This window comes from Danio rerio, chromosome 25 (genome assembly GCF_049306965.1).
Source record: "Danio rerio strain Tuebingen ecotype United States chromosome 25, GRCz12tu, whole genome shotgun sequence".
Classification (NCBI taxonomy): Eukaryota; Metazoa; Chordata; class Actinopteri; order Cypriniformes; family Danionidae; genus Danio; species Danio rerio.
Window position 1 is genome coordinate 31,192,169 of NC_133200.1, and position 11,138 is coordinate 31,203,306.

The 11,138-nt window shown below is 36.1% G+C and overlaps 1 long non-coding RNA gene across 2 annotated transcripts; it reads left to right on the forward strand.

Moving 5' to 3' along the window:
• Positions 1 to 1,527: 1,527 nt before the first annotated feature.
• On the forward strand, positions 1,528 to 5,209 carry LOC137489372 (uncharacterized). Of its 2 annotated transcripts, none has more exons than XR_011008798.2 (4): positions 1,528 to 1,629; positions 1,970 to 2,033; positions 2,317 to 2,444; positions 3,417 to 5,209. It is a non-coding gene; the product is annotated as an uncharacterized lncRNA (long non-coding RNA). The 2 variants fall into 2 exon arrangements; XR_012400465.1 differs by having other exon boundaries at positions 1,988 to 2,033; positions 3,417 to 5,202.
• Positions 5,210 to 11,138: the final 5,929 nt, after the last annotated feature.

An 11,138-nucleotide genomic window follows, 5' to 3' on the forward strand; every position in this document is an offset into this window, starting at 1 on the left:
CAATATTTAGTATCTGTTTAACCTGCCATCCTTAAAATAAACTGGTACTACTTACCACTCTTGTTACAGTCCCTAAGTGAATTTTGGGGTTATTTTTTTATTTTATTTTTGGATGAACTATTCCTTGAAATCCTAAGCCAATTTTGTCAATACGGTGTCAGGTAAAAAAAAAAGCAACTGTGATCATTGTAATCTGTTTTGTATTTGCTGTGGTGTCTTTTGTCCAGCGGAGTGATCTAGAAACTGAAGGTGGTCTGTCGCTTTCAAGATGGCCAACCATTCTAGATCAAACTCCAGCTTCTCGCAAGGGCTTCCCCCACAATCTGCAATGACAAAACAACTTAATCTACTTCAGAATCTCACTACATACTAAACGCTGGAAGACGGAAACAGCAGGATCATTACTTGAAGGAAGACATTCGTTAGAGAGAAACTTGCTGATCTTCAGGGCAGCATTATTCTTCACCTGAAAAGACAAACAGTTTATTGTTATTCATTTTAAATCGACATTTTATTCTTAGCCTTTTTATCAAATATGCTAGCCATTTGCAAGAAAAGTGTTTCCTTTTTGTTTAAAATACCTTTTAGGACACTAAATTTCAAATATGCATAAGTTGCAACAGATCTAGAGTATCTATTACAATTAATATGTGCATAACTGATATATATTTTTGTTTAACAGATTTTCTAATGATTTTTGTATGAAACAAGCTTAATCCAAAGGCAAGCAAAAGCTTTAATTTGTCAAAAGTACAGAGTGTCAGTGAATGAGAACCCACCTGGTGCTGCATCAGTGTTGAGTTGAGTGCAGGTGAGCAGAGATCCGGTATATGGACTGCAAGTGCTCTAGAAGCTCAGCAGCAGCAGGGCTTCCCAAAGTACTGCTCTCCGCTTCCTGTCTGAAGAACTGCTTCCTGCACACAAGAGCATTTGTGTTGCTGTACTGATAAAAGCCTTATGAACACTCATGCACCAGGAAGATGTCTTTGGGCATCTACATCTGGAGAAATTCAGTGAGAATGTTTTTTTTTTTATTTCATTAGAGAGAAATCTGATGTGTCTTAAATTAATTTCCATTTGTTTCGAACAAAACAGGTCATCTGACTGATTGACATTGAATTTTTTTTTTTTTTAATGTATTGCAATAATTGTAAAAAAAAAAACTGGATGTCATTCACTATAAAAAAACTAGGTCAATAGCACTATATACCCAGCCGGCACACGACCGACCTTCAACGTTGAAATATGGTTGAAATAAGGTCAGATGTGTTTTGAACGTTGAAATAATGTTGATAGAACGTTTAATGTTGAACGGTTGAAAAACAGCCTGCAAATGACAAGGCTTCAACGTTGAAATGTGGTTGAAAATAAGTCAGTTGTTGCTTTAATGTTGAAACAATGTTGAATGATAAATGGTTGAAAAAAGTTACAGAAATCCTTGTACAAATCAACGTTGACATTTTTTTTATCATGGTCTGTATGTTGAATTAACGTCATGGTTTCACCCAATATTCAACATGTTTGGTTACCATGGTATCGGAGGACTCGGCGCACGCGGCCACGCGCAGCGCTTCACTTGGGCTTCACTTAATTACGAACACCTGACCTGCAGTGCAGCAGAATTCAGAGGTAAGCGTGTTTTAGATGCTTTAATGTTTTATTTACCCCCCGATTTTGTTTTACACACAGTGTATCTTAAATGTGCCTTGGTGTAGTGTTTCGAATTTTGAAGCATTTAAAACTTTCCAGTTTGTTTTTAGTCTTGTTTGCGCTCCGGTGACGCGCAGGTAATGTCACATGTTTAACGTTAGTCTAAATGAGCGTTTTTATGGCAAATTCAAAGCGATAAACTCCAAACGCAGTTTAAAGTTACTGAGCAACGTTATAAAACATTATACGCTGTATCATAGTGTTATTATTACAAAGTGAACTGCTGTCGTTTCACTGTTGTTGTTGTTTTTGCTTTTAGAGATGTAACTTACTCCAGAGACGCACTAACTTGCACAGCATTGAATGGAAAAGGCTTTGTCCATGTAAGTTTACTTTAACTTTAACTAAGCTATCTGTTAAATCTTCTTGGTGCTTTGATTGGTGATATTCTCTTTCTAATCTGTTTGTTTATTGATTGTTAGGCTATGTTGTGATATTATATTGTTATATTGATATTATTATTGTGAAATCATGTTGTGATGTTATACTATGTGACAGTATTGGGGAACAAATATGTATTTAGTGAGAAATTAATGCTTAAATTACACTTTGTATAGTAGCAGATAAAAGGTGTAATGGGTTTTAACTTTCTGAGTTTTCTGGAAGGTCCAGTTGAGGGGCATCAAGAACACGCAGATGGCCTAAACCTGTGTCAGCCTGGACAGACTGCAGTTCTGCTACTCCATGCCAAGGCTTTTGTATGGATGTCTTGACTGCTACTGTGTTCTCTAAAGGTATTACTGGAGCAAAACAACAGCACCTGTTACAGTGAAATTTGTATTAAAAAAAATAGTGATACATGTGTAGCAGGTCCAGTACATGTGATGTCAATGGGAAGTTGTTTTTATTAAATGTCATTAAAACAAATAAATAAACATGCTATTTAAATAAATCTAAATATTAAAAACTTGAGGATTAAGATGACAAATGAAATGCATCATCTGTCTTGCGAAAAGGGTCTACTTAAGAATATTGGTGTTTTCCAACTGAAAGGGATAGTTCACCCAAGAATGAAAATTTACTCACATTTTACTCCCCAAATGGTTTAAAACCATTATGAGTTTATTTTGTTGAACACAAAAGAGGCTATTCTGAAAAAAAAACTAAAAACCTGTGAACATTGACCTCCATAGTAGAAAAAAATACTATAGAAGTCAATGGTTAAATAGATTTGCAGCTTTCTTCAAAATATCTTCTTTTGTGTTCAACGTGGTCAGTAAATGACGACAGAATACAAATTTTTAACTATCCCTTTTATTCTCTGTCCTACATGCAGACTTTTACAGAAGTGCTACTCCTTCTAGAGTTTTTCTCAACCATGTCTAAAAAGCTTTAAACAGCTTTTACAGTACATGTAATGGTTTACAACAACTTGTAATTATTAGATGTGTTGAATGTTTCATGATTCTTTACTGCAGCCTTGGTTAAAAAAAAAAAAAAAAAAAAAAAAAAGCAATTTTTTCGAGAATCTGAAATTTGAATTCTGGAAATGCTGGCACCAGTACTGGCGAAGGGCTTCCTGACGACATCACACCTAATTCTTCACTTCTCTTAGTTAGGAATATTCAGATGGATGAGTCAAAATTATTGAGTGTGGCGATTATTATAAGACAAATTTGGATTCAATAAAAAATAAATATTTGAATTTCACTTTGTATAATAGCTGATACCAACTTAGTTGTAACCTCGTATTTCATTTATTGCAGGTTTTCTGGAAGCTCCATTTGAGGGCATCAAGGACATACTGATGGCCTAAACCAGTGTCAGCCTAGACAGACAGACATCTATTGCAGTTCTGCTACACAAGACCAAACTCTCTGCTTTTGTATGGATGTCTGACTAGTACGGTGTTCTCTAAAGGTATAACTGGAGCAAAACAACAGCATCCGTTACAGTGAAATTTGTGTTCATAAAAGATATGTGTAACAGGTCCAGTACATTTGTCATAAAGGTTAAATCACAGTAAGTACTGTAAAAATAACTTGTTTGCCTTTGTCACAACAGGTCATGGTGTGTGCTTACTGCTCGTAGTAAACACACACGCTGATCTGATGCGGGAGAGATATGCGCAAACACATTTGTATTTACTGTTTTGTTTTGCCTCACTAAAGTGTTGTTGGAGCTTGGTATGTTCACAGTTGAAATCACTGAAGTCACATGGAACGTTTTGACAATGTGTTTTGTGCCTTATCTGGACAATGACCATCTTGGGACCATTGCTGTCTGTAGAGGATGAGGAGCATTTAATCTAAAATATTTTAGTTTGTGTTCTGAAGATTAACAGGTCTCTGGGATGACACAGGTAATTAATAACAGAACCTATATGAACACTTAATGTGACATGTAATAGTGAAATAGTGGTCCTACATTCACAAATGTGAGCCATTATTATAAGACCCCTGTGAACATGCAATTTTTATGATAATAATAACGGAATAACAAATTGCTTTTACTGTTGTGTTTGTGAGAGAGAATCAAACCATATATTCTACACTTTTTCTTGATGATTTACTGAAATATTTGTCTATGTTCCACTGTCACAGGTGCTCAGTTTTGCTGCAGTAATGCTAAACACAATAGATGTACTTTATACAAAAAAAAAAAAAAACTACTAAATATTTAGCATGCAGACCTGCAAAGTGAAGGAGTAATGTCAGGTTTAGATTATAGCATGAGTTTTCACTATTGTGAAAGTGAAGCCATTCATTTACAATGAATTGGAATAGCAAACCTCATTATTGATTTTGTAGGAAACTCACCTGGTGTTTGAGAAATAAATATGTATTTAACTGCTAGACTGTTATAGATGTTTAGTGTTTTACTCTTGATTCTTTGTCCCCAGTGCCATCTTTTACCTCAAGTGTTTCTCTCAACCTATAAAACCTCAAACAGATGTTATGTATTTCACTTGTGATTCTTAGTTGTGAGTGATGTTTTTTATTTTATTTTTTTACTGCAGCCACTTTAAAAATGGGTATTTTGTAAACTTTGTAAACAGAATTGTATTTTGGAGACTGTGATGGTTGAAGCGTAGTTTAGTTACTTAGTTTAATTTAGTTAGTATCTGTCTTTCTGAAGATGGTAACACTTTACAATAAGGTTGTATTAGTAAGTGTTAATGTATTTACTAACATGAACAAAGAGCAATGAAGCATCTTTCATATAAAGAAAGTACAGTTCATGTCAGCTCAGTGCATTAATGTTAACAAGCATACATTTTGATTTTAATAGCATCGGGACATATTTCAATTAATTAAATGATTAATAAATGCTGTACAAGTATTTGTTCTTTGTTCATGTTAGTAAACATTAACTTTAATTCATGAAACCTAATTAAAAAGTGACTCTTTAATTGTATGCCTTTTTTCTGTATTTGAGTGTACAGCATGTATAGTAACCTGCATGGTTTTAATGAAATATGTATGCTGTAAATGTTGCTGTATATTTAGAATAATTGAAATAATGAGGTGTGTATTAAATAAATTGATACACAAAGTTGTGTATTTGTGTCGAGTATTTTTTATTAGTAAAAATTTGTTTGCTATATTTATGGACTTTGCGTTGTATGTAATTTCTATTTAACTTACGTTGAAATGTATGACGGTGAAACAACGTCACGGTATCAACGTTGATCCAATTTGCAAAATCGAAAGGTAATTCAACCTTCATTCAACGTCTACAAAACGACCACAATTCACCCATGAAGAAGGTAAGAGTGAAACAACGTTGTGATTTCAACGGTGAATCACCGGTGGTGGTCCGACGGTGAAACAACGTCACTATATAAACGTTGATCCAATTTGCAAAATCGAAAGGTAATTCAACGTTGATCCAACCATAGACCTGACGTTGATTCAACATTGAATCACCGTTGAAATGCCGGCTGGGTAGTAATAACTGTTTGTTTAGGCCCTCAGTAGCGATTATTAAACCACGCTGAACTGTACTTAAACACTAAATACTGAACTACACTTTTCCAATTTACTATGATCTTTTATGTGAAGCTGCTTTGACACAATCTACGTTGTAAAAGCGCTATACAAATAAAGGTGAATTGAATTGAATTAATAACTAATAGAACAGAGGCCAGTGTGGCTCTGACCCACTCAGATTGAAGGCTGGCCCACCCAGACAAAATATTTTAAAGCTTAAAAATTCTGCAATGAAAGCATGTAACGAATGTAAGGTGGAATACTTTCAATCAGAGTTTGTCAATTAAATTTAAAGACCCTTTCCTTTAGACAAAAATGGAACTGTCCGATTGTTGCTCCGCACTTTGCACAGATGACAGCAGCTCTGAAAATGAAACTAGAAGTGCTGTCCAGCTGACTATTCTTATTTGCTGGTCAAGAACATTCATTCATTCATTCATTTTCTTTTTGGCTTAGTTTCTTCATTAATCAGGTTGCCACAGCGGAATGAACCGCCAACTTATTCAGCATATGTTTTACAAAGCGGATACCCTTTATGCCGCAACCTAACTCTGGAATACACTCGTACGCACTCTTTTACACACATACACTACGGCCAATTTCACTTATTCAATTCACCTTTACCGCATGTCTTTGGACTGTGGGGGAAACCGGAGCACTCGGAGGAAACCCGGGAAGAACATGCAAACTTCACACAGAAATGCAAACTGACCCAGCAAGGGCTCGAAACGGCAACCTTATTGCTGTGCTTAATTTTCATTGTGTGTTTTGTCTAGCTTAATAAAGTATAAATCATTTAAGTATCGCAATCAGTTTTTAAAAAATTATTTTAATTCTAGCTGAATGGCAGTCAGTTTTCTATTGGCCTCATGACATTTTGGATTCTCTATTACTTAACAGAATTATTACTTATTGGGCCAAAATCCTGTACACAGCAGATCTCACAACTCGACCTACAGTTAGAGGGATACAAAGTTAGCGTTAGCTCAACTATAAAAGATCTGGATGTCATATTAGACAGCAATTTAACTTTTGAAAATCATATATCTCATGTCACAAAAACTGCCTTCTTTCATCTGAGAAATATCGCTAAGTTACGAGGTATGTTATTCATCTCAGATGCAGAAAAGCTAGTCCATGCTTTTATGATTTCTAGGCTGGATTACTGTAATGCTATTTTTGCTGGCTGCCCAGCATTCTCTATTAATAAACGTCAGCTAATTCAAAATGGAGCTGCCAGAGTTCTTACCAGGTCAAGAAAATATGATCATATCACCCCAATTTTATCCTCCTTACACTGGCTGCCTGTTAAGTTTCGTATTAAATTTAAAATATTGCTTCTTACCTATAATGCTTTAAATAATCTAGCTCCTGTTTGTCTAACCAAGCTTCTGTCTCGCTACAATCCAACTCGCTCTTTAAGATCTCAATACTCAGGGCTTCTAGTAGTACCTAGAATAGCAAAGTCCAGTAAAGGAAGTCGAGTCTTCTCATTTATGGCTCCCAAACTCTGGAATAGCCTTCATGATAATGTCCGAGGCTCAGACATACTCTCCCAATTCAAAACTAGATTAAAGACCTATCTTTTTAGTAAAGCATACACTCAGGGCATTACTTAGCGGTATGATATGTGCTCCACACAGGTTTCTGCAGCTCGTTTATACACTAAGAACAGCAGCTACGCTAATTATTTTCTTTATTCTCTATTTCCACCAAGGGATACTAGGCCCTCAGACTATGCAGCGCCACTGATTCGATCCAAGACCAGCGACGAGATTATCCCAAGGTTTCCATATCCTGGTCCAGGCCGTATCCAGCTATTGGGATGGTCATGGAGGAGTGCGAGCATTAGACTGATTCCTGTGACACTCCAGGGACAGACGAATCTTCGCTGAGGTCCAGCTTCCAGCCTCCGGTGCCTAGACTGCAGCTCTGCACAAGATGTTTGGCCAGTGGAGAAATGGTCGTGCCCAACTGAGCCTGGTTTCTCACAAGGTTTTTTAATTCTTCACTTTCGCCAATTGGTGAAGTTTTTTTTCTCGCCGCTGTCGCCACTAGCTTGCATAGTTCGGGGTCTGTAGAGCTGCGCATCGATGGATTTGCTCTTCAGTGTTTGGACTCTCAGTAGTGATTATTAAACCACACTGTACTGAGCTAAACTGAACTGAACTTAAACTCTGAAAACTGAACCACACTGTTTCAATTTATTATGATCTTTTATATAAAGCTGCTTTGACACAATCTACATTGTAAAAGCGCTATCCAAATAAAGGTGAATTGAATTGAACTGAATTCTCTGCACATTTTTGCAATTTATTTATGTGGGCAATTCCAGTGTTATGGATGTGACATTTGCAGTAAAAACTCAAAACATATATTCATATAGAAAGTATACGTTAACATTATATTGAAAAATCTGTTTATATTTTCCAAAACAACTAACCACAGAGTTATGGGATCAGAAAAATATAAATTTGTAAACATTTTTTTTTAAATAGAAAAATAGACATGCGTTACGGATGTGACAAAAAAGTTTGCGAATTACAGTCCACAACAGACTTTGTAGAAATTCTGTCAGTTAAACTGCACAACCCAAAAGAAACAATGCTAATTAAACAGATATGAGTCGGCTTACTATAGGATTAAAAATTATTGATTTTTATTTTATTTGACATTTTTGCATTTATGAGGAAAAAGTGTTGTTATGGATGTTACACTTTTCCGTTATGGATGTGACAGCTGTGTAATTGCCACTTGTGATTTTGGCAAATTAAATATAATAGTTTGAAACACTGACAGATAAATCTTTTAATATTTTTAAAGTACTGTAAAATACTTGCTAACACAAAAAATTTAGAAACAGTTTCTCTATTTTGGTGAAAACTTAATTATTTTTCATGGCAAGGTTGACATTTGCATGAAATTGCTCATTCATAAAAAAAAATAGGGATTGGATACTCTAAAATGTCACTCATTAAATCAATTACTAAATTATCAGAGATCATAGATATAAGAAACTAGTTATTATACACTAAGTTTAAGAGTAGGCAATGAGGTCCAACCTTAGTTCACCAAGGTCCCCTTATTTTAAAATTTCTGGCCTCGCCCTTGACTAGTAGTAGCAATAAAGTAATAGTAATATCTAGGTCAATAATAATTCTTAAATTAAAACTCTGAAGTCAGATTTTTGCTCATGGCCACTAAGAGATTTGAGAATACATCATACGTCATAAATTAAGTCAAATTTACAACTTTTTTTAATTTAACAATGAAAAAAGTAGTAAGAATTAAACATTACGCTAAAAGCCACAACCAAGATCTTTTGTGTGTCTTTCTGAATTAATTCATGTTTTAAACAGTCCAGATAGTAGTTTGTAGTAAAATTACAGATACAGCACTAAAAATGTACTCAAGGGAAAGTAAAAGTACACATTTTAAAAACTATTTGGTAAATTACAATTCCTGATAAAAACTACTCAGTTACAGTAATTTGAGTATTTGTAATTAGTTACTTTACACTACTGCCTACTGGAAGTTTTAGATTCTTACTTTAAAGATAATTTTCATTTTGGAAAATCATACTTGCATTAGTAAAATGCAATAAAGTACAATAAACTTGATTCTTTGAAATAAAAGGATGTCACACTCACAAAATAATTTTGTCATAATTTTCTGTGCCATTTAAATCTGAATTTCTTTGTATTATAGATTATTTTTGTAAATGTTTACTTGCTAACTTATTTTCACATTTAACACAATAATAAACTGAAATCTTATTTTTAATTATATATATATATATATATATATATATATATATATATTTTTTTTAATTAATGTAATATTATATTATAGTATATATGTAATTCTAAACTTATTGTTTTGTGTGTGTGTGTGTGTGTGTGTGTGTGTGTGTGTGTGTGTGTGTGTGTGTGTGTGTGTGTGTGTGGTATATATATATATATATTGCAGAGAAGATCTAATAGTAGTTTGCCCTGGTCCATCTGAAACTCCACATAAGCAGTCATTTAAATTCTTCTGGTCATTCAGTGACGTCTTCTGTCTGGAGCATTAGGCCAATCTCATGCTGTCCAGAATCAGGTGGTTTGTCTTGGTCGGGCATCTCAGCTGAGACCTGTCCACTATGGGTGACCCTACCGGTAGCTGTGAAGTACCAGTGGCGTAGCTCTCAGCATCACTGATGCACACAAGCCCTCACAGCACGTCAAGCTGCAAACCGTGTGAGGGACCCTAACCTACCCTAACACAAACAGCCAACACTAACAACCCTAACAACCACTAATGTGCCAAAAACCACTCAGAGGAGACCAGCAACACGCAAGAAACCACCTAGAAAACCTTGCTTAATGCATGTCAACCAACAACAAACCATCCAAAAGAGCCCAACGACCCGAGAGCAACAGCACTGACAATCACCAAAACATGCAGATATGTGATGAAAACTTGTGATGTGTGAATGTAATGCAAACTTATTCTATATGTACAATATATACAGTATGTACATACGTGCCCATGATCTTCCATCAGGCACCATAGGATGGCTCAGTGCCTGGCCTTCTTTCTTCGGGGCTCCCTGGGCAGCGGCTCTTTGCTGATGTTCTTGATACGAGGAGCGACGCTGGAGCTGGACCTGCTCTCCGTGATGACCACTCGTCCATCAGGCAGCTCGGTCTCCAGCAGTGCAGGCCGGTCCAGCTTCTCCCACAGCCGCTGCTTTATCTTCAGCCCCCTCTGAAGTTTGTAGCGGCCACGGCGCGCCTTCATAGCGGAGTCCATCATCACACTGTTGTAGATGTGCTGGTATTCCTGCACACTCCGGCCGTGGATGGAGAGCGGCTCCTCTTGTGGACACTCACCCACTGAGGAGGCTGAGGCTGCGGGAAGGAGGGCAGGAAGCACAGCCGCGTTCCTCAGGTGGCGCTCCTCCAGAGGTGTGTCTGCCATGATGCAGCTGTTTGTGTCCGGCCTGGCCGCCTCACTGGAAGAGACACGGTCCAGCAAGAAGTCCTTAAGATGTGCAGGGAGAGTCCTGGTCCTTCTTGAGCTCTGCAGCTTCATCATGAACAACTTTAAAACAGATTGCCAAAGTAGACGAACTGATGAAACTTGGCCAACAGGAGAACTGTTTAGAGTTTTGTAACGCAATGATTGATAATAGTTGTGTGGATTTTTAAAACAACTCAAGTTGCCATGGTGACAGAATGACGAGGGTCATTTAAATGTACACAATTGATATCAGCGGTAGAGCAGCGCTGGCTGTATGTTTGTACAGTGCAGTTTTGTTTAATAGTATTAAATACATAAAATATCCTAATAATTATTAGGTGTATAAAATTAAACGGCCTATATACCTAAATAAATAAAAAAAATATTGTGCCCGTTTTTTTATTATATTTTTACTATTTAACTTCGTCATACGTTTCGATCGGCATACGTTTCATACTTTTAAACCCGTTTTATTATACAGATAATCATAAA